General features: G+C 43.3%; 1 long non-coding RNA gene across 2 annotated transcripts in view; it reads right to left on the reverse strand.

The window, feature by feature from the left end:
* Positions 1-1284: 1284 nt before the first annotated feature.
* The window catches only part of LOC135312670 (uncharacterized), a 94808-nt gene continuing 73240 nt past the window's right edge, over positions 1285-22852 (reverse strand). The window contains exons 13-14 of one of the 2 annotated variants that reach the window (XR_010372344.1): positions 6125-6268; positions 1285-1358 (exon numbers count right to left, since the gene is read on the reverse strand). This is a non-coding gene — a long non-coding RNA (uncharacterized LOC135312670). The remainder of the gene's footprint in view (positions 1359-6124; positions 6269-22852) is intronic. The other variant, XR_010372348.1, reaches the window with a different exon arrangement.

Genomic DNA, 22852 nt, shown 5'->3' on the forward strand with positions numbered 1-22852 from the left:
AAAAAAAAGTTGCATAATTCTGAGATTTTGGCAGAGAGAAGGAGGATAGAGGATGCCAAGGTGGGCTCGTACATGATCCTAACAGCACAGGGCAGGGGGCAGGTAGCCCTTGCTCAGCTCCTTGGGGAGCTGCTGCCACAAGCCCCAGTCGCAGAGCCCCTTCACTCCCTCTGTATCTCAACCCTGCACACCTACCCCGGGTGGCACCTCTGGAAATGACAACTGTAATTGGTGCTCAGGCTATCTGTCATGCATAAACAATGCTGTTGATGAGGGTAATTTTCAGATGAGTTGAGATAAGTATGTTGTGTTTTACTCTGACCTTCACAGTTATTTCACACAAAGCCTAGAGCTCAGTTAACTGTTTCTAATGTTTGCTGCTGAGAGTGCTCAGTGCACAGAGGAAGAACGAGCCCAAGAAATGGCCAGGGAGGGAGGGCTTAGAAGTGCTTGTCCTCGTTACCACCAGTACCACCTCAGCTTCCTCCGAGCTCTCAAGGGTTGAGGGACCCATGGCCTTTGCCCCATACCCGATGTGGCTGGAATGCTGGCAGGACAGATGAGGACCAGGCAACTGTGCCCTGCAGACCCTCCCAAAAGAACGGCCCTCCTGACTTCACAGCATGACGGCATCATGTAGCAACACGCCACCAAAAACCTTCTTATTTTAGTTTTGTCTTAAGACGGATTTTTAAAAGATGTACCAACAAAAATGTCAAAGAGCACTATCGTTTTGCCTCAGAGGTGGCAGAATGGGTTTGCTCTTTCTCCACATCGAAAGGCAGGAGCTCTGTCCCTCCAGGTCAGGGTCACATCCTGGGACTCTGCTGGCAGAAGACCTTCTGCAAGCTGGCAACAAGTTTTTTATATCACGCAAAACACCCTTGCTGTTTTCAGAGCAGTACAGAGGGAGCACAGATCCTCATTTCTGTTTATACTCCTTGGATCGTTTCATCAAGAAATGACACTAGATAGAGACACCAGCTCTACAGCAGCCCCAGGGGAACCTGCCCAGAATGGCTTCAGCCACCTTCAGCATGAAGCTGCCCAAAGAAATCATCGCTCCAGATACCTTTAATAACAACAACTATGACTCAGATAGCACTTCTCATCAGTAAACGTCAAAGATAGCTAAGCATCATTACCCCATACAGATGGGGAAAACCAGACCCGCTGGGCCAAGTGATTTGCCTGCAGCCCCGTAGCACCTGGCAGACCTCAGAGCAGAAACCAGGGCCAGGGCCATGTTGTGCTAATTCACAGCAGAGAGCCAGTGCATCTTACCTGCCTCAGAGGAGTTACAGCCGGCTTGCTCCTCTGCATGCATGAGCTGAGTGTGACCCCACAAACTCTTTTGCCTGAAGACAGGATGAAATATAAATATAACTGGTTATTTTTGCCATTAAATGCATTCCACCAACCTAGTCCCACCATAGAGTATACATGAACACAAAGTAAAACAGAATGTTAAAAATTAAAGTGTAAGTAAGTGGCTGAATTCAGTAAAACCAGTAGTTGCACTCAATAAAGTAGCATATTTGTGATTATGGAGTTTTGTTAGAGACATTTTTAAGATAGCATCTTATTTGTACAATGTAGTTAAAATGAATGGTTAGGCTAATCAGTGAAAGGGTTTAAATAGTCTTAAGTACATTAGCGTAGTCATTCATGAAGCAAATGTAATTTATAAATGAATTAACAGCTACAACTTAAAGAAGAAATGTCTGCTTTTTTAAAGCATCTGCCCAATTTAAAGGGGGAAAAAAAAAAAGGAAAGTTGGGCATTCTGATTTTCAAATGCTTTCAGCCTGTGCACTGTGGAAATGCCTGCTTGTGCCCTTTGCTCCTCAGCCTGCCTGTCCCCCATGGGGCTTCAGGGGCAGCTCAGAGAAGGTGGGATTCCATGCATGAATGAAGCTTTTCAGACCCCAGTCCTGAACACTAATCAGTTCTACCTCACTCAAATTCAAGATTTTTTATGTTATGTTGTGTTGGAGTTAAACTGTTCTAGGTTTTTAAAGTACTTGTACCTTCCCAGAATTTAGAAAAGGTATATTTTTATTAATAGATTGATTTTACAGACCTATTGAGTCTTCTGAAGTGGGCAGGATGCATGGTTCCCAACCTGTGCTCCCTCTTCCCTACACCTCTTTCGCATGCTTTAAGCAAATGAGAATGATTTCTTCACTGTTCCCTGAGGTCAGACACCTAAACCAACCCGACCGCCCATTCCCCTTGGAGCTGAGGAAGACAAGTGCCTATATGACTGCTCTGCAGTCAAGGAAGGAGGCACTTTAAGCCTATGCTGAAGAAATCTCTGCTGGAAAGACCCTCTGCAGCCCCATATCGCAGCCTCCATTTAGCATGCAAAGGGGCACACATGATGGGTGTTCAGATTTTTCATTTTCTGGAATAGAAAATTAAGGGGTATGATTCCTGCAAAAAGTGACATAGAAAAGGTGAATAAGAAACGCTTACTGAGAATGAGGGACACAAAACAGAAATCAGGAGACAGAGCCAAAACTAGGAGAGGTACTTCTCAACAGAACTGGTAGCTAAATGGAGGAGCTCCTTGCCAAATGATATTGTGAATAGTACATGGTCTCAAGATACAGTTACACAAATTCACAAAACAGGCATCCACTGGGGTACTAGACCCAGACTTCTGTGGCTTAGGAAGGAAGGAAATTTATATGGAAATATTCCTGCATTTCCCCTGTATACTCTTCCCTAGGCATCTGCTTGACCATTATCAAAAGACACAACTGGACCAGCCATTTTATGTTCTTGTATTTTTTACTCCTAACTGGCACAAGTGGGAGTCAAGAACTGCATTTTCCAAAAGGGAAAGCTAGGGGGAACATTTTACCCCAAGGAGGCAGGATGTTTCCTTAGCGGTTTGCTGCACAAGATCACTTGAACAAGCTCATTAACATTCCCTTCCTCAATATCCACCCCACCCACAAAACACACTGGCAATGGGTGTGTTGGGGCTGTGGTAAACACCTCTTGTCCCCTCCCTGTCCACCCCAGCCTGCGCACAGCCCTGATGGAGGAGACCAATGGGTTCATTAGTCATGCTTGTGCTACAGTTTAATTGTGGGTAATTGTCAACCACTGTGTGTAGAGCAAAAATTTAGTAAACATGTTGCCCTTTTGCCTATACTAATACCACTTCTTTTTTCTATGAAAAAAGATACTACTAGAGCATATTTAGTCCTTCACACAAACTAAGTCATCAAAGGTGAATTTGCCTTGCATTTTGGATGGATACATTTGTTTTCTTTATCTTCCTGACTGACTGGTAACCACTGCAAGGCAGGAATCGGGAGCCTTGCACTAGAAGTCCAACCTTCTGGCTGAACTCCCTAGTAAATTTCCTGCTATTTTCATCTTAGGCTAAGGGCAGCCCAGTCACCACTCACACTGAGAGGTATTAAAAATACTTCCCCCAGTTCTCAGAAAGAGAATAATCTATAGTCTCAAACTAACTGAACTGAAAAAGAAAAAAAAAAAGAAAAAAAGAAAAAAGAGGAACCCTTAACGTGAAGAGCTATTATTATGTCTTCTCACATTTTGCTGTAGCTAAAAGCATGAGTTGTATATATAACTAATGCACCACCCACCCAAGCAAAAAATACATGCTTGAAAAAGTAAAGGCATGCCTGTCAGAACTCATCCTCTTCCATTCAGTCTTCATTGTATATTTTTTTTCCGGTGACAAATTAGCCCACTACTTCTCAGGTGATTCTAGCATTTCAAATTTTAACACAGGACATACTAAAGTAAAATCGTCAGTGCTTTTTTAAATTCACTAGCAAGCTGAAAACACAGGGCATCTAGTACTGAGCAAAGCAAAACCGAAATGTGAAGGTAACGGGGTGAAAGTTTGAGGCCTGCCCTCCACTTGCACTCACTCACACACATAAATGTTTTCATCCTGGCAGCTATAAACACTGTTTACCATCAAACACCTGCAACCGATTTCCAATACTCTCATGCTTGCAGCCTAGGTTAGGATGTAATCTGTTTTGTATGCTAGTACATAGCAGAAACCTGAGATTGCCCTGGAGGGTTACAGTTTGTAGGTGGAGCTGCCTGGTCACATCCTTCTTCTTAGTATTCTCATTTCTTTCTTTGTCCTTCAAAACTCTAAATGTTCTTCTTACTGTCAGTGCTGACTTAAATTCTTTTTTCATTAAGCATAGCTAACCTCTACTTGAGTCTAAGCTGTAGTCATTTTCTGGTGTACGCAGGCAGACCTTCCATCCAGTGAAAAGGAACACAGAAAGATACACAGAGACACCTCTCAGTCAGTAAAATAGCATCTTTGCACCAGCATCTTGCAATTTTAGCTCTAGAACCATGCTTACAAATACGGAGAGCCAAACGAGGAGATTTAACTTTATCTTTTCATGGAAAGATGGCACAGTCTGTGAACAATTATACTTCTGGAAGGCAGTAGTGACAAATTCTTGGAATTTCTTTGAATAGTAAAACAAGGTTGAGAATTTCTAGACAAGACTCCAGACATTCAAAATATTTAGCAACTTCACAGGTGGTTTTACAAGGATATTTCAGTAGAGCTTGGACCTCTGCTGTGTACCATTACTAACATCAGGATAGAGAGCAGGTCTTCTCAGTAGTTCTGCTTTCAGAATCTCAAAATAAACTCAAGTTCGACACAGTTGGCCCAGCTTCTAACTTCCATGCAAAAGGAAACTATTATCCTGTCATATAATGTCCAGGGAAAACCATAATGTCATGCACTACTCCTGGACCAAGTCACCTCCCCAGTCATCATATGTTTCTCCATCATGCCCTTATAATGCACCCTAATTCCTCCTTAACAACCCACCACAGAAACCTGGGTAGAGTGGGCTGTGAAGCAATTGCATCATTTCTAGGGCAACTGTTCCTCCAGTATACCTGACATATAGAGCAAAGCTGCATGGGCTCCAAGGGAGAGTTTTAATAGGTATCTGGGCTGAGTTAGAAAAGGTATAAAATTTGGGAGCAAGATGCTCCCGCAAGCACCATTATGTACATATTTTGCAGCTTGTAGCTGAGGTCAGTATTAACATGTTGACATATATTAACTGCTGGCATGCAAGGACAAAATAAAACATTCCAGAAGATCTAATACTAAGATGAAGTATTTGAATCTTCTCTCTAGAGCTGCAAGGTATAATTGCATACATGTATTTATGAATTTCATGAAGTTCAAAGCCATTCCAAGCCCATGCTGGGTTACAAGCAGTGATGGATGTGTTCATACAGTAGAAGAAAACTCTGGTCCAAGCCTTGTGTACTAGGTTGGTCTGAAACCACAGACATAGCTCCGCTCAACATGGGAGGAGTCCCTAGGATTATTCCCTATGTATATTTTTCCCTACAAAGCTTATGTTTCCTAGATTTCGGATGCACAGGAAGGCCTATGTGCTACTGAGACCTTCAGAAGAGTGGGTTTTAGTTTCCCTATGCTGATTTTTCCACCCTTGTTATGATACTAGTTTAACACTTTTAAATCATGCAAATGTGTCTAGAGATTGCGATGGGTGTGTGTTTGAGAAATCCAAAAATAAAATAATGTAATGCAGCCAAATACTTAATTACCAACATGTGCATCTGTTGTCAAACCATACGCTAAGTGAGTGGCACTGCTCATTAGTTCTGCTTTCAGGAGCTACCAGGCATTCGTGTCATCACTACCAAGAGTCTTCTGAGTCTGAATCATCTCCGGAAGGGACAGATTCTGTCACTCATGCAGTCACTGTTAACAAGAATGCTGATGGCGTAGCAGGTGTTTCCTCCACTTCTCTAAACCTGGAAAGGTTCTGGCACAGCTTCCCTCCAATTTTCCCTCTTCAGAAAGGAAAAACAATCTTTCTCTCCCAGCTCACATGAATAGGCAGGCATGTTCCAGTAACTCAGGTATTGGATTCAATTGCTCCTGTCCTCTCTGTTGCCTACATTACTGTGTGATTATCGTGTGTGCTAGGTCCACAGGAAAGACTGCTGGTTTATCCAGTCCAATCCCTCTTCATGTAATAAAATTCCAGGCCCAGTGAAATAGAAGGGGGTCTGTGACCCACAACAATAAAAAATTCCGCTCATTGTTTACCTGACCGATTAATTCTGCAGCATGTCTGAAATGCTCTTGCAAAGTCACTGACTGATAAGCCCTTTCAAACCTTTAAGGACATCTGACATTCTGAAACGGACTTGGAGAACTTTCTGCGCTCTGTCCACATCAAGCAAATGGCAGCTGGAATCCAAAGAAAAGAGCAGAGCATCACTACCAAGAAAACAACACTCAAGCACCAAAGAATAGTAGTGGGGGAGAAAGGACCTGAGCAATCCCAAATATGGGTCACAGCCTGATGAAACATTACAGTAAAAGCTCTACAAAACTGGCTGCTCCTTGCAGCCTGAAAAATCCATGGCTTTGGATAAGGGGCAAGAGGCATTAATGAGCAGTAGAGACTGAATGTAGCACCTGCTTAGCCTTTGTGGTACTGAGGGACTAGGGCTCACCCACTCCCTTCTGGGAGTTCTCCAGAGATGGTGCTGACCCCCATGCATTGTGCAGTCAGTGTAGCCTCCTGTGGTTTAGGGTGGGCTGTAAGAAGGGCGCTGCTTGCCTCGCACCTCATTCTGGCTACTCTCCTTTGGCAGCTAGCCATCTACCATGGTGTGCTAGAGCTGATCCAGCCCACACTGGGGATGCAGCAGAGAACCAAGGAGCCATCGCTGGGCTTCATCCCAGATGGGGCTTTGCTAGATGCCAGTTAAATCCCAGCCCAGTTATACTCATCTGTCTGAGCCAGCAAGGCACAACTTCAGTCTCTTCCGTCACTCGTGAAATGCCTCATGGCCACACAGGTCTCTTTACTCAGGGAAAATCTCAGCAGTTGGCCAACACTGAATGTGGCCAAGACCAGGCTCAGACTGTGGCATTTGTGTGGGCACAGCAATTCCAGGTTGCACCCGGGTTGCTACTGTGGAACTGGAGAGGACAGGGATTCTCCCTCCCTCCCTCCGCCCCGCTTTTCTGTGCAACAAAAAGCCAAACCAAATCCTTTTTTTCAAACTGCTGAAGATCGCTCAGGCACTCTTTTTCACTCATAATCAAACACGCATTTTATTTTCAGTACAGTGGCTCCCATGAGCCAAAGTCTAAGCTGGAATATTGAAACTCACATGGCTTAAATCACCAGTGGGACACCTCTGGTGCTGATGCTGATGTATCCAGCTTGGACCTGTTCAGGGCTTGGACAGTACTGGACCCCCGTGCTCCAGAGCTCCCCTCTGCAAGCTTTCCTGTCCCTGCCAGGTGCAACAACCAACACTGCCTACAGTAAATGTGTCACATGTAGGTAGGTCACTAAATATGCCCAAATGCAACACAGGACCAGATGCCATTAAAAAAAAAATCCTGTTGATGTAAGCACTATGCTTTTACTTCCCCAAGTCTGACAAGCCTCCTACACAGCCAGCAGCAAGCAGCTATTTCCCTTGTAATATCATCAGCCTCCAGTAATGTTCACTTGCCTGTTTTTAATCCCCTCTGCAGCCCTTCCTACCATCCCTTGATAAATTCCTTCCCCTCTACCGTTTCATGACTGCCCAGATCTTTTCCTCTCTCTCCCCACCACATCTGGCTTCTAGACTGTTCTCCACTTTTCTGTTAATATTTTTGAAGTTTATCTAAGGCTCAACAGGCTTTTTTTCCCTTCTTGGTGGTGGAGGGAGGAGGAGGGGGAACCTGCTGCTCAGCTGGCTTTGGCAAGCCTGGACAGCTGCAGCTGAACTCCCCAGCCCTCTGCCAAGAAGAGTCTAAATAGGAGCACCAGAAACATCTTTTAATGTCATTTGTATTCATATTTTTGGAATCTTCACATGCCCACTTGAAATGGCTTTAAAAACATAAAAAAATAGAGGGAAAGGTTTGGCAACCATGTGAAGCTCAGACTGTATCAGTATGTGTACATTCCCTATGACAGTACCGCACTGTCACAGGGAAGTGGCTACAATAGGATGAGGGTCTAAGCCATTTGCATCAAAGCCCTGTTTTTCCATCACTTTATTTAATAAGGTTGTTCTTAAACCAACAAGATCGCTCTTAGTCTTTGGACAGAAGAAACCATTCCTGTCTTTGCTCATCCTAGCAAGGTCCATCGACAGTGTACACGTTCTTGAGGAGAAACAGACCCTGTCTCCTTGAGGTATGTCCAAAAGGAAAAAAGGCAAACCAGAGTGAAAGGGACCTATGTGCCTTTTCTGTCTCTAGATCCTTTCCTTACTCATCTGCTCACCCTGCCAGGGAAGCAGGGTGCGTCTCTGGAAGGCCCCTAGCTTGCTACCTACTCACATCATCAGGCCCAAAGAGCCCCTCAGAATTTCACACTGTGTGCCTTAACTTTGGTTCTGTAATCACCAGATAGTTCCTGTGTTCTCACTGGACCACCAGCTTTAACATCTTACAGGATCTGATAAAGGAGCACTTAGCCTGCTGTTTTAAGGAGAGTGAAAGCCAGCCAGATTCCTGGCACCTTCCTTCCTTCTCAACCTTTGGCCTCAGAGGGGTAGTAGAGCCAGCACTATGGGATAGATTCAAAAGATCACCTTTCAAGGAGCACAGTCTGGGTTTCAGGCTGGTTTTCTGATGTCCAAAGCAGAGTACAAGCCAGGCCATGAAAATTTCAGGTATGAAGGAACTGCAGACACTTCTCATGCTAGAGGTGGGGCCAGGCAGGGACAGGGGTTGTGAAGCCTTGGACCTACGGCACTGCATAGTTCACAAGTTCATGCCACTTTCCCCTTCTTCTTCCCATATATAATGCAGCAGAAAGACTTCAGCCAATGCTGCAAGAGGGTCACATAAGATCCCCAAAGAGGTAAACAAAATGCCCACCATCACAAAGCTCTGCCAGTGACTATCCACAGATTGGGTCTGTGTCACCCATCTCCATGCCTGAGCTCCAGCTGGGATACAGCAAGCAGGTCTACTTGGGACAGTCTCCACAGCAACTTGCAACCACAAGTGAAAAGCCTTCTTACAATAGCAAAATATAGGTTTTGAAGCATGAAAGGAAGCAAAATAATCTCTGTGAGCAATCTACATATATATGCACACTTTAGGAGGGAAAACAGATAAGAATCTTTCAGGTGAATTAGAGGGCATATACTCACAGAGAAATAATGCTTCTTGAGTCTACAATCATTTCATGATTACATCTGCTTCCCTGGCCAAGGAATGCTGGTTTCTATTTTTCCACAGCCCAACCCTTGTTCCTAGCATCTAGATGGGCTTTCGCATTTTAGTTATCCCAGTAGGAGACATCATACTCATTCCAGCTCATTTTGCATTTAACAGATTTCTCAGGCTCTTATTTGTCCCCTTAAATTTATTCTATCTCAATTAAAGATTACAAACAATTAAAAATTGCTAGATTTCTGCTAGACTTCTGATCATCTGTCTTTCAGTTGCTATTATCAATATGGATCACAGAACAATTTTGTTGTTACAGGCAGAAAAGAAAGAGTCTATGAATTTCACAATTATTTGGAAGTCCCCGAAAGCTTGAAAGAGAACTTGTCAAAGCCTTTTAAGTGTTCTGGCCTCATCTTGTGATTCCTCCTCTCTGAGGTTCTTGCAAGACTGAAAAGTTCCTTTTTCTTTCATCAAGGAGAACACCTTTCTTCTAATGAAAAACAAAAGTTGCCACACAACAAGTATTGTTATTTGAAGGTTGGTTTGGGATAATGCAAAACTTGCCTTTGGCTTCTGTGACAAAAGGCAGCCCAGTTCAGGAGATCAGTTAAGTGCGTGTCTCATTTATGCAGGTGACCTAATAATCTGCAGTACTGAAAAGCTTTTCTTGCTAAGAGAACAAAAAGGTTGAACACTCAGGCCTCCTCCCATACTTCATGGGAACTGAGAGAGCTTAAACAAAATGACATAATCTGCACTTTTCTAGAAAGCAATGGGGTTTGGGGTTTGGGGTTTTTTTTTTTCCATTTCGTTCTGCCATATGCTAAAAGTTACTATCATTTTACATTTATTATAATATTTTTAGTTGGTTTTATGCACTGTACATTCTTTCTTCTGCAAAACAAGATCTGTGCAGAAAATGTGATAAAGTCATTTTGTCTTCTATTCGTTGCTACTAATTTCACTTGCTGACAAATTAAACTCCAGTGATCTGAGTCAGCCTTTAATTTCAGATCACCATGCCGTTTTCCCAGTGTTTTGTCAAATAAATACACTTGTATGTGTAACTACACACAGAAACCTACAGATGATCTACATGACACACTCTAGCTTTGCAAATTAGAAGAAATTAGTTCTTCTAGAATAAGTTATTTAGGTTTCATAATCACTTTCTGTTCCACTATCCATTACCAAACTTCTCTTGCCTTCTGCATACAGAATACATTTTATCAGTTGAGACCCACTTCCTTGCTTCAAAGTTATTACAGCCTAAGAGCTTGGCAATGACTGGGAAATGACAGCTCAAAGAATTCCCCTGTGAATGCAGCAGTATCGTGGCCCATACATGGACTAGTGTGTTGAGGCAGGGCACTGACCCTTTTACTCTTCACGCACCATCCAGCCAAACATACAGCCCTGCGCTTCCCACCGTGCCAAAGGACTGCATGTCTCCCTCCGCTCACTAAGCAGCCAGCGATGGGCTGGGTGATCTGGCCCACTCCAGAAGGCAGTTCAGATCCTGGCAATGCTGTTCTGAGACAAATACAACAATAATTCAAGCCAAGAATTCAAAGGAAGGGTTGAAGGAACAGTAGGATGCAGCCGAGAGTCAGAGACATATGGGCTATCTGCACTAGGCAACCAAAGAGGGCCAGGGCATGGGCCCAAGGACTGGCACACCATCACCCCACTGCTCAACTGTCAGTGCAGTCCTTGGCATCGATGTCCCATGGCAACCAGCTCTCTCTCAATGTCTGGATGGTTTTCAGCAATAGCCAGGGACCATTCCCAATGCACAGCCTGGACGGGCCACCTTGTTGGGGTAGGAAAGGAACAGAATTTATGGTCAGAAGCTATGACACTCCAGATGGCCTTGGGGCCAGCGAACAGTTCCTTGGCCTATTTTATTTACTAGCGTAGAAGTAATCTTGAATAACACAATTCATTCAGCACAGAGAAGTTCCCAGAACAGGCACTGCCTCTTACTAGGGCTGCCTTACTGCTCCAACATAGCAAACTCAGTTTCTTTGTATTCTTTTATTCCCTGAGATATTTCTGTAGATTCTATTTAATCTCCCCAGTCTTCATGCATTGTCTGGGCTGATTTTTAATTGACCAGAAAATTAGATTAATGCATCTATTAGGCCAGAGCACTATTTCACCTTGATCTGGCCCTCAAACTGAGATTGTAGATTGCATCTCCAAGCAGCAATCTACTATCTTACAAAGCCCTCCTCCTCTCTCATGGTCGTTCTGTCCCTGAATCTAAGCTTCTCCTATTGGATTTAATTCCAAATACATTAAGTACAAGCTGAGATCAGCAGAGGCAAGTTATAGGAAAGATAAAGATCCTGTTTAACAGAAAAACAATTTCTGACTGAGTTAATGCTACTTAGCAATTTCTATTTTCAAAGTGCATTACAAACATGAATTAATCTTCACAACATCCAAAGGAGTTAGGTATATAAGCATTGTTATGTATCTTTTACGGATGAGGAAAACAAGAAGACAAAATCACCTGCTAACTTAGGGCCCCTTGTTTTTGAGCACTTCCAAACAAAACCAAAGTGTCTCACATAGACCACGTGGAAAACACAGTTTTCTTGTCACTTTTCCATGACACTGTGACATCGCTGTCCTGACAAAATTTTCCAGTGCTTCAGAGAGACAGAAAATACAGAACAATTGAGGACAATAAAACATCAGGAGTTCCTGGTGCCCAGGCTACAGTTCAAGCCACTGGACAGCGTTGTCTCTCACAACTAGAGGGATTCACAGCTCCAAGGGGAGAAAGAGCAAGCACAAACTAGAGCAGAAAACTGCCTGCTACAGGGCATACAGTACATCTGCGAGGGTAAAAGAATAGGTATGTATAAACACTGGAAAAAGCAAGTGGCTGTACAAACACTGACTAATAAAGATGAGGTATGTTTCTGTGAACACTGACCAGGTGTTCTTTGCAAATCTGATCTCATAGGGACTTTCTTATAAAGTATCAAGGTGAAACAATATACAGCTTATAATATTTTTAGGAAATGCAGAACAGTCAGTTTTCCTGCTTGGGTGCTTATCATTTTCCCTCTCTGTGGTTGCAGTGGTTCCTTCCACTGCTCTGCTATCCTGTCCCACCTCAGCCCCACAATCCTGCTTAACTCTGCTGCTGCCTTTACTAGTCCTAATGCAAGAAGGCATTGTAACTAAAGGAAGGTGACCAACATAATCTTTCTGCAGACCTTCCTTCCTTCCCAGAGCTGCAACTCTTCCTGTGCTGCAGTCTCTTGCCTGCCTATGGCTTGAAATCATTATGCACTGGTTGCAAACAAACATGAATAAATTAGAGTAATATTCAAATAAGGGAAAGAAAAAAAGGAGTAACAGGGAGGGAGACTAAGAAATCAAGGAAGAAATGCTAATTAATTCAAATAGATTTATTTGCCCTGTTTGCTCAAAAAATTAATTACAAAAAAAATCATAAATTAAGAATTAAAAGCTCCCAATAAGAGGAGCCAAAAGGTTTTCCTCTGGAATCTATTACAAGTCACTGAAAAGCTGAAAAGGGATTGTGTCTAATTAGACATTATTTTGCATCAAGATGACCTCATATTATAATTAGAGATATGCTAAATTACTTGGAAATAATTATAATGATTGGATATTGTCCATGACTTCCCGTTTGGGAACTTTCATGTTCACATTGATTCTACCAACCTCAGTTTCTTTTGGTCAGGAGTTGGATCTAACCTGCAAAAAATCCAGCATTTTTCAAAACCTCCATCAGGTGTCACTTTTTTTAGACACTTAAAAACACAGGAGAGACCTGCAAATTTTCATGTAATAAAACCATGACCTAAACATGTGGCAGGTACCCAGGCATAGTTATGTGCACCCTGTTTCCTAAGCAGGGTACTTGCAATGCAAACATAGGTTATTAATTTTTATCTTTACAATGAATATATCCACAAACACTCCAGGTTTCTAAAACATACTGCTCTAGGACTTAGTTTAATTTTCATCTACATATTGCAAAAATATTAATCCAAGTTCTAACAGGTGTCAGTTGCTGTTTCAGTCCTATCGTCTGTCTCAGTGAATCAACTGAACTCCAACTACTTCACTGGCTACAGAAGGGGAGGCAAGACAGGTCTAGCACACCAGGCTACAGACATGCTAGGTTGTGTGATGTGGGTAAGAAAGTGCTAGTCATGCTAGAAAACATTCACAAAGAAGCTAGGTCAGAAAGTCAGGTCAATGACAAGGTGAGAAACTGGATAAGGCAGGGAACAGCTACTGGAGGTCCTCCTATATTTCAGCATCTTTCCGATCCACATGGAGAGCTGGATGGATCGAGCTGCAGTGAGCAAAAGAGACAGAGATAAAAGTGAGCCTGCATACTCTGAAGTGCGACCTGAGGAAGGGAACTGCTTCAAAGTTGCCCACAATGCCTTGAAAGGCACAAAGGACAAAGGCTTGCACAGCTACATCAGCCCCAGCATGGGGCCAGAAGATGAGTCCATCTGCAAATCCAGCTGGACAGAACAACTAAAGTCTCCTCCAGGAGGAAGGAAAATGACTGCACATCAGCCTTCACATCAGTGTGGCAGCAAAGTGGACAAGACGGGCAACTTCATTTTTGTGGGAACAGCTAAGGATGTCATAGGGTAGGTGGGTACAGCTGGTGGAACTGGTTTCAGGAAACATGCTTACAACGTATCTCCCTGATCAGTGCCCAGTTTTGAGCCTGTTTCACAAGGTGCGGATATAGATCTTCCTGAGGGCCAGCATACAAAGACAGCTGGCTTTGAAAGAAAAGCTTACAGACTCTGGCTGTGGTCAGCTGGAGAGAAAGCAGTCAAGCAGAAAGGGGATCCGTGTGAAACAGAATCATAGAATCATAGAATGGTTTAGGTTGGAAAGGACCCTTAGAGGTCATCTAGTCCAACCCCCTGCAGTGAGCAGGGACATCTTCAACTAGATCCGGTTGCTCAGAGCCCTGTCCAACCTCACCTTGAATACTTCTAGGGACGGGCCATCTACCACCTCTCTGGGCAACCTGCTCCACTGTTTCACCACCCTCACTGTAAAACAATTTTTCCTTACATCCAGTCTAAATCTACCCTCCTTCAGTTTAAAACCATTCCCCCTTGTCCTGTCAAAACAGGCCTTGCTAAAGAGATTGCCCCCATCTTTCGTGAGGTCCCCCTTTAAGTACTGGAAGGAAGGCCACAATAAGGTCTCCCCGCAGCCTTCTCTTCTCCAGGATGAACAACCCCAGCTCTCTCAGCCTGTCCTCAAAGGAGAGCTGCTCCAGCCCTCAGATCATTTTTGCGGCCCTCCTCTGGACCCGCTCCAACAGGCCCATGTCCTTCTTGTGCTGAGGGCTCCAGAGCTGGATGCAGGACTCCAGGTGGGGTCTCACCAGAGCAGAGCAGAGGGGCAAAATTACCTTCCTCAAGGCTGGCCACACTTCTTTTGATGCAGCCCAGGATACGGTTGGCTTTATGGGCTGCAAGCGCACATTGCTGGCTCATGTCCAGCTTCTTGCTCACCAGTAACCCAAGTCCTTCTCTGCAGGGCGGCTCTCAATCCCTTCATCCCCCAGCCCATACTGATATTGGGGCTTGCCCTGACCCAGGTGTGGGACCTTGCTCTTGGCCTTGTTGAAACTCATGAGATTCTCACAGGCCCACCTCTCCAGCTTGTCTAGGTCTCTCTGGATGAGATGCCGTCCTTCTGGCATGTCAACTGCACTGCTCAGCTTGGTCATATAGCTACCTACTGATGTGGCAATGAGGAGGATGCACATCTGCTCAGTGAAGGAGTGCACTCTTCTGTCTGAGGGGTGGCAGCACATGAGGGAAGAGGGAATTACTGAAGCTGTAGGGCAAAGCATGACAGAGTTAAGAATAGAACCCACCACCCGCTCCCACAATCATTGGCACAAAGGGTGGAAGGGAGGTCAGCAGGACCCCAAAAAGCTCCAGCAGACTAGCACCACCCAAATACTAAGCGAAAGTACAAGTCCACACAACTCAGACCTGCGGAAGCAACTGGGCACTTCAGTATCTGTGCTGTTCTGTGCCTCACAATTTCAATATGCAGAGTAAAAGGTGATATGATTTGTGCAATTATGAAGGAGGCCAGCCTCTGAGCTGGGAGGAGAAGGTACATTTCCCACATCCAGGCTAAGTGACCCCATCCACCAAACCACAGGTCTCTGATTCTCACCACTGACATATGACTGTCGGCACAGGCCAGTCACAACTGCCACATTCATTTCTAGCACGGCACCGTACATTTCAGCTGCTGCAGAGGTTCAGAAACAACACTTTTAATATCTTGTGGTATTGACTTACCCATTCATTGTGTAGTGACATTAGCACCCATGAATAATCATAAAATAAAAAAGGATAATTAATATTTAACTTTGCCAGAGGGATGTACTTAAGGGAGAAACCATGTTTTAGAAAGAGCAGCTGATATTTGTCAGCTGGAGAACAGGACTAATTAGATGCATCAGGCAGTGGTGACATGAAGTTGAAAAACAGCTTGTCAACTCTGAAATGACTTATAGCAAATGATTATATGTAAAGATGCTTTGTTATATACTCACACACAGGTGTGTTCCTCATTTTCCAAATACTTCCTGTGCCTTTTGTTCCTGTGATAAAACAGGTGCAAAGCAGATTTCCCACTCATAGATACACCATAATTATATTTTAGGTAGAGCAGATATGTGGTCTATTTCTTGTGCCCAAACCAACAAGGTGTTGAACACCAAAGCACCCTCCCTTCTCACTGCTTTCAGTGGAAGACAGTCAACAACTTATAGGATCAAAGGCTTGATGTCTGAATCACATAAGGAAAGTGATGTTGTAGGGGATGAGGCAATGAACCAGGAGGCCAAATTCATGTCTGTTGTAATGTTGGTTGACTGCAGCCAGACAGTTCATTTATCATAGCAAAGGATTTGCCCCAGGGTGTTTTAATTTAAAACAGATTGACATTAATCTGAAGAACAAATCACCCAAATCCTAAACTCTGATCTGATGCAAGTCAGATGCAATATGACAGCAACTCAATCTCCTGGGCAGCAGATCTGCTAGCTTCAACTTCATACTCATTTCCGAAAGGTGTCTGGAAGTTCTTGAACACTGCTGGAATAGGCCCAGCAAGGAATAATTTATCCCAGGTAGAGGTAAACATCCTTCAGGACATGCAAGAGCTATGAGGAAAGTGAAGCTTTGAAGGGGAAAGGAGTACAGGTACTGAGAAGGGAAAGGGGCCACTTTAGGAAATAAGTGCTTGACTAGTGAATGAGCAATACTAATACCAAGCAGGCAAAACAGAAGCATAAATTCTGCGACGCCTGTTAAACTGCAGTCGTGAAGTATTCTAAAAAGCTTATTAACTTACCTAGGAAGTTGAACACAAATGAATCGTTTGGATTGAGCTGCTCAGACAATAAAAACATTTGAGATGTCCTGGGAGTAATTTCTTTAACACAGTATTTGAGCTGTCACAAAAATAAAAGACAGTATTTCTCTCCATCCATAACAAAATCACACCAATACACACACTTTGGCACCAGAGTAGAATATTTAAGGCTGTACGTAGCACCTGTAATACATTGCTTATATTTATAGTCCTGGTATGATTGGTTTCTAAAGAAAAATTATGTCCACAGACAGCATGTTTTGTTCCTCCTCGTTGCTCATATGCAAGAATGAAAGATCTATTACAACATACTCTTCCTTCCACCTGCTTTGATGAACTGCCTCGAAGCTCTCTGGGGAGACTGCTGCAAAGCCTGTGACATAAAGCTTAGGCTCGGAAAACAGATACTGGATTGCAAGAGCAGACTCAAAGGTCAGTTCGGAGCAGCAGGGGCAGCAGATTGCAGTTCCATTTCTAAAAGCAAAGGATACCACTGTGGTACAGGTGATTCCCCTCAAGCCTATACCTTCACAGAGAAAAAACTTAACAGACCTGCCTTTAGGGACAAATGTAAAAAGTTCAACTTGAAACTCTAACACCTGTTGTACAGAGACTCCTCCAGATTGCATATTATTTAAAAATTGTAGTTCACCTCAGCACCATTTCTCACTAAGTCAGTTAACGATTTCTACGTCTACTCAATTTTCCAAACAGCATATTTTGTTCTGCTCAGGTTTGTGTAGCATGCCCATCGTTGTGATATCTCAACACCTCCCTGCAGTGTGACAACCCACTTCCCTGATGTGCATCTGTCACATGTTGATCTTTCTTTTTTTCTTTCTTCTCCTCCCAGGGAGAAAGCTTTATACATGAAAATAAATACGAATATATGCTATTCACTCTTCAAATATAGCTATATAATGCATTTACACTTTCATAAATTATATATAACTTTTTAAGAATATGGTTATTGATGTCTGCTATTATCTGTGCTTTTAGTACTGAAGGCAGAGTTGAAGAAATGCATCTTAGCAAAGTACCTAGCTGTCTGGTAGGTCATACATCTTACTGGAATTTATTCCACAGATCTGTGTAGGAGCCTGAGAAATTTTAGCAGAAGCAAAAAAGGGAAATATTTGTTACGGAGCCTCAGACAATCTATCAGGTGTTCATGCAACACACTTTGCAGATAAGCTCTGAGATCTCAAACTGGACATAGCAGATACCCAAATTTAACAGCAAGGAAGATAACATCATGACTAACACTGGGCTCTGTACTCGGTATTTTGATAGCACTTTTAACACTGCAGCACAGGGTGATTCACACAGTGTGGTCACCCTGCTTTGTGATGGCACTGAGCTGGAGAAGGTGAATGCTTTGCCCTTTGTCACATGCCAGGCCACTGCAGGGTCACAAACAGAAACTGGGGCATTGGGACACAGACCTGTGCTCTAATTATGTGGCAACCAATATCTTGCTTACACAGACTTACGTGCATCTGCAAAGAGAGGCGATTGACACACTTCCCATCACGCTTTTTGCAAGCATGCATGCAACTGCATGCCAAATGTGCAGCACCTACACATGGCTTTGAATATGTCCTCAAGCCTGTTTTCCTTTAACCCTTTCAAGCATGCTGCTGACTGTGGCTAATTACAGCTTTAGAGAAAAACCTATCAAAACACAGCAGTGTATTTCCTAGAGATAGAGAGATTTTAATATGCACATCTGCACAGCATTCATCATTTTCCTGAACAGTCCTGTACAAAACAACATTTCTGCCATTACATTTTTAATATAACAATTCCCACGGGACACTGTTGATGAGGACTGGGACACAGATGAACAGAAAGCAGAAAAAGTGCAAGATGAAGGGTTGTTTTCAGCCCCCAGATGAGTGATGGTTCTTGTACGGGCTTATCATTAAATACAAACAGTAAATTCTGCCATCTTTAGTAAAAATTACTAAACTTTAGTAAATACTACAAAACCAGGAAGACTGCATTTGATGGAAATGTCTTTTAAGTGAAGAACTTCCCAGAGTATAAGAAAATGTTTCAGGTTTCAGGTGTGGAAATCATCGAAGTCCACGGATACTACCAAGAACGACCAGAGCCAAAATGGCTCTTTGAGCTCCTTTCCCATGTCTGGATCTGCAGACCAGGTCTCTGAATCCCTCAAAACACAGATCACACCATAGGAGGCAGGACTTCGACACAGGACCACCAGTTATCAAGATCCTGTGGTGGCCTAAGAGATCAGCTGAGCCATGGCAAGGCTGTCCTAAGGCACCACAAACATGAAGTTTCGTGGCAGTTTGTACTGTCATGTACATCACTTGTGACTAGGAGCACGTATCCAGTGAGTTTTCACAGTTCAGCTCACCATCGGTAACTCATTAACTCAAATGCTTGCAACTGTCTATCCACAACACTATAGTTTGACCTTGGGAAAGCCACTCACACCTGATTCTGTTAATCTATTAATTGCTCCCTGGCAGGTGCTGATCTTCCTTGTCTTTTTCTGAAATTGAGACATGGTGGATTCAGGCTTTACACGGCTTTGTGCCTCAGAGTCCCCATCAGAAAAGCAGAGATAGTAACATTTACCTACCTCAGCAGGTAGTTTGGATGGTTAATTAATCCTTTCAAAGCTTCTTAAAATAAAGATAAGAAGTAAAAAAAATTAACTTTTCATATAATTTTCACTGTGTAATTAAAAAAGCACAGAAAGCTGTTTTCCCAAGCAATAAATAGCCTGTTTAAAAGAACTCAAAATTTATCAAACTGTTCATTACTTTAAAACCTGGTAAAAAAGTAAGGCCTTCTGAGTAGTTAATCTGACCTAATGTTTAATTAGAACAAATTCTAAGGCAACACCTCACTTGTGATTAAAATAACATAGTTTCTGCCATTTCTGTTAATCAAGTTCAGCCAGATTTCATATTTTGTAGTGAATAATTGAGTTGAGGACTGTTTAAGCTTCTGAATACAATCTAGCAAGAGCCAGCCCGATGAAGGCTTGGACAAAAGATGGCTGCACCACAAACTGTGTCACTGAGACAAGGCTGCTAACGCCACCAGCATTCCCATGCACTGTGCAAGATGTGACACACACCCACATGGGTGGTCAGATCAATCACTTGGTTAGTCAAAGTCATACAAATTGACTCGACTGAAATCAGAAGAAGGACATACATATACAAAGGGAGGGGGTTACACACTGTCTGTTCAAGGGAAAGGCCATCATTCAGGTCCACACCTGCTCTTCAGTGCAATACCTTCCATCCAAGAAGTCCTGACCATGGTAGGAAGCGCAGGAGACACACTCAAGGTCCTCTGCGCCAAGAAGGGTAAGAGGGTACGGTGTGGGGGAGCACAAGGACAGAGGCCATAATCAGGGGCATGTGCTCTTCGATAACGATAACTTATATTAGGTGTTTGTTGTTAATTATTAATATTTAAATATTATTTAACACCTTTCATAGTAACACTTCTGTAGGTGTAGAGGTAGGACACAGTTAAGATATGAAAGCCTTTGATAAAATTTTGCTTTTATCACACACGTACCAGCACGAGGTATGGTTGCGTAGGATTGTGAATATGAGACACAACACTATAAAGGTTTTGCTTTAAGACAAATTGATGGCAGGTGACTGTTGTTGGAGTAATAAGGCGGTTTAACCTTGTATTGCCTTAATGCATTGGTTTGAAGTGTCTGCAAACAAGATAAAAGGATGTTTTACTACCATGTCTCCTAAAAGATACATGCAAGGTCAGGCTATGTTTTTCAGTGTATTTGTACCATCAGTGTTCTAGGATCTAGCAGCTCTGGTGAGTTACAATGCGACAACTACAGAAGTGATGTCCACCAATAGACTAAGTTGTTCTAAATACAACACAAAACAGCTAAGTGGTGGTTATAGCACAACAACACTTAAAATATTAATGCATTAGGACACTCACTTGGTTTCAGAAATACTGCTGTTTCTTCCATGGGAGCAGTCGATTTTGTCCACATTAACTTTTACATGACTTAGCAAAAAGTGTCAGGCCTGTATTTAACTGACCTAGCTTTGGTTCACACTCTACATCAGCTTCACGCTATCTCTCAGTGAGAGAAATCACAAATGCTGAGGCAGAGAGAGAGAGGACAAGGACTGCAGAGAACCTTCTCCTGCTCCAGGCACCCATCGCATATGATCCCATTTCTCCAGCCAGGTAGCTGGATCACAGAATCCATTTTGCTTTGGTTTTTAATCAATCATGTTTCAGCTCAGAACACCCCATGAATGTCCAGCAGACAACTGATAATATAACAGGTAAGTGACTAAAGGATGACTGTATGTGGAAATAAGAGCCCAACCTTAGCTGCGGTAAGAGGGACATGATACCAGTGGGACCTGAGAAATCCACAACCCACCCCAGCAAGTCACCCTGTGACCTTTTAGTCATTTACAGCTGTGCAAAGAAGATACTAAAACCTCCTGCTTTTCCTTGATGAAGTTTTACATCTACTTTTTAAAGGTATAAATGATTCCACAAGGCTTGCAGCATTGAATACTCATGGCCTATATATTTCTTATTAGCTATTATAATAGATAAAAAATATTTTACTGATTTGACAGACTTTATTAGTACAGAGGTTAATTGCCTTTCTCTGACACATTTTCACTGCCTACACCTGTGTCATAACATTATTTGCTTCATTAGTTTTTAAAGTAGAACAGCTAAAACTCAGGTTATTGAAATAATGTGTCTGACTGTGCTTCTGCACCACACTATCTGCTTGCAATTCAAGTGATGAATCACCTATATTTCAAGCAAAGCTGGCCTTGCATTTGGAGGAATGCCAGGAAAACAGGTCAGTGTTATCAGCTGTAGGCACTGCTACCCCTTTTCATTTCCCTTGCCATCTTCCAAAACTAATTCTTTCCTGCAAGAAGGTATTAAGAGTTAAGACGACAGCAGCTGAAATATTCCTTTCTCTTTATTGGGAAGCTTTATTTCTTACTGCACCAATTTTTTGAAGTTTGGTTTGTGGTTTTAGCAAAATGCAAGATTTGGCTATAATTTCTGGTCTTTAGGCCATTATTCAGAGGCGCACGTTGGTGCTGACTGAATGATTAAGTAGGAAAAGGATTAGTTGTTTGTGCTGAAAAATCACCAGGAACCTCAGACACACACCAGCACCTACTGATCAAAGGACAAAACAGAAACATGGGTTTCCTGCTGTGAAAACGTGGCTGTCCCAATGGAACATCTCTATCTTGCAGCCCATGTCCAAAAAATGTCAGCGGATGTGTCTGAAGTGCCGATGTGATAGTCTGCATGATACTGGCCCACTGCAGCAAATGATGCGAGGACAAGAGCACTACTGCCCTAAGCAGCTAACAACCCAATAAAAGCCAGTAACAGAAAGCAGACATAGAGAGAGCATAAGGAAATGATGAAACAACATGGGCACAACACTGCTTTTTTATTTTTTAAGATGGCACTTGATCAGGAATTACAGGATGCGAGAGCAGAGGTTGAGCACGCTGCCCCAGGAGGCTCCTTCCTGCCCCCTCTTCCCACGTAAGAGGAAGGCGAGTCACATGCGGTACAGCAGCTGCCCGGCTATGGCTGTGTCTCTTACAGAAGGGATAACTCTCACGCTATGGATGAGTGCATGAGTCAGCCAGAGCATGTCCTTTCACTTTCTGTCCTAAATATGCCTCTGCGCTCAGCTCACTACCTAACTCAGACATGCTCATTTGGTATCATGCCCCTTCACCGCTGATGATAAAACACATTTTAGCACTCCTGACTTCACCCCCTTAATGACTTCCCTGTCAGAGTCCACCTTCCACCAATTCCTTCTCTCCTTTCTGTCCCTCACTGTCTTCCCTGTTTAACATAAGAAGTTTGGTAGGAACATTCCCTGACCTTTTGTGCCTTTGGTAATATGAGAATACAGAAGAAAAACAGCTGGGGGGAAGCCCAGATGCGACAGCCTCAAAAAGGTGCCTCTGCAGAAGCCGCATGGCTTGCCCTGCACGGCTCCTGGATGTGCGCAGTGTCAATGCTGCACTGGCCTGCTCACCCCAGGCTCCAGCCCCGGGCCAGTGTCTAGCAGGAAAGCCAAGCACAGTTGATGGGGACAAATCACCCGACTTGTACACCTGCTCCCCACGGATGCAGGTCACTTCAGAGCATGCG

The sequence above is a fragment of the Phalacrocorax carbo genome, chromosome 3 (assembly GCF_963921805.1).
Source record: "Phalacrocorax carbo chromosome 3, bPhaCar2.1, whole genome shotgun sequence".
NCBI classification, from domain to species: domain Eukaryota; kingdom Metazoa; phylum Chordata; class Aves; order Suliformes; family Phalacrocoracidae; genus Phalacrocorax; species Phalacrocorax carbo.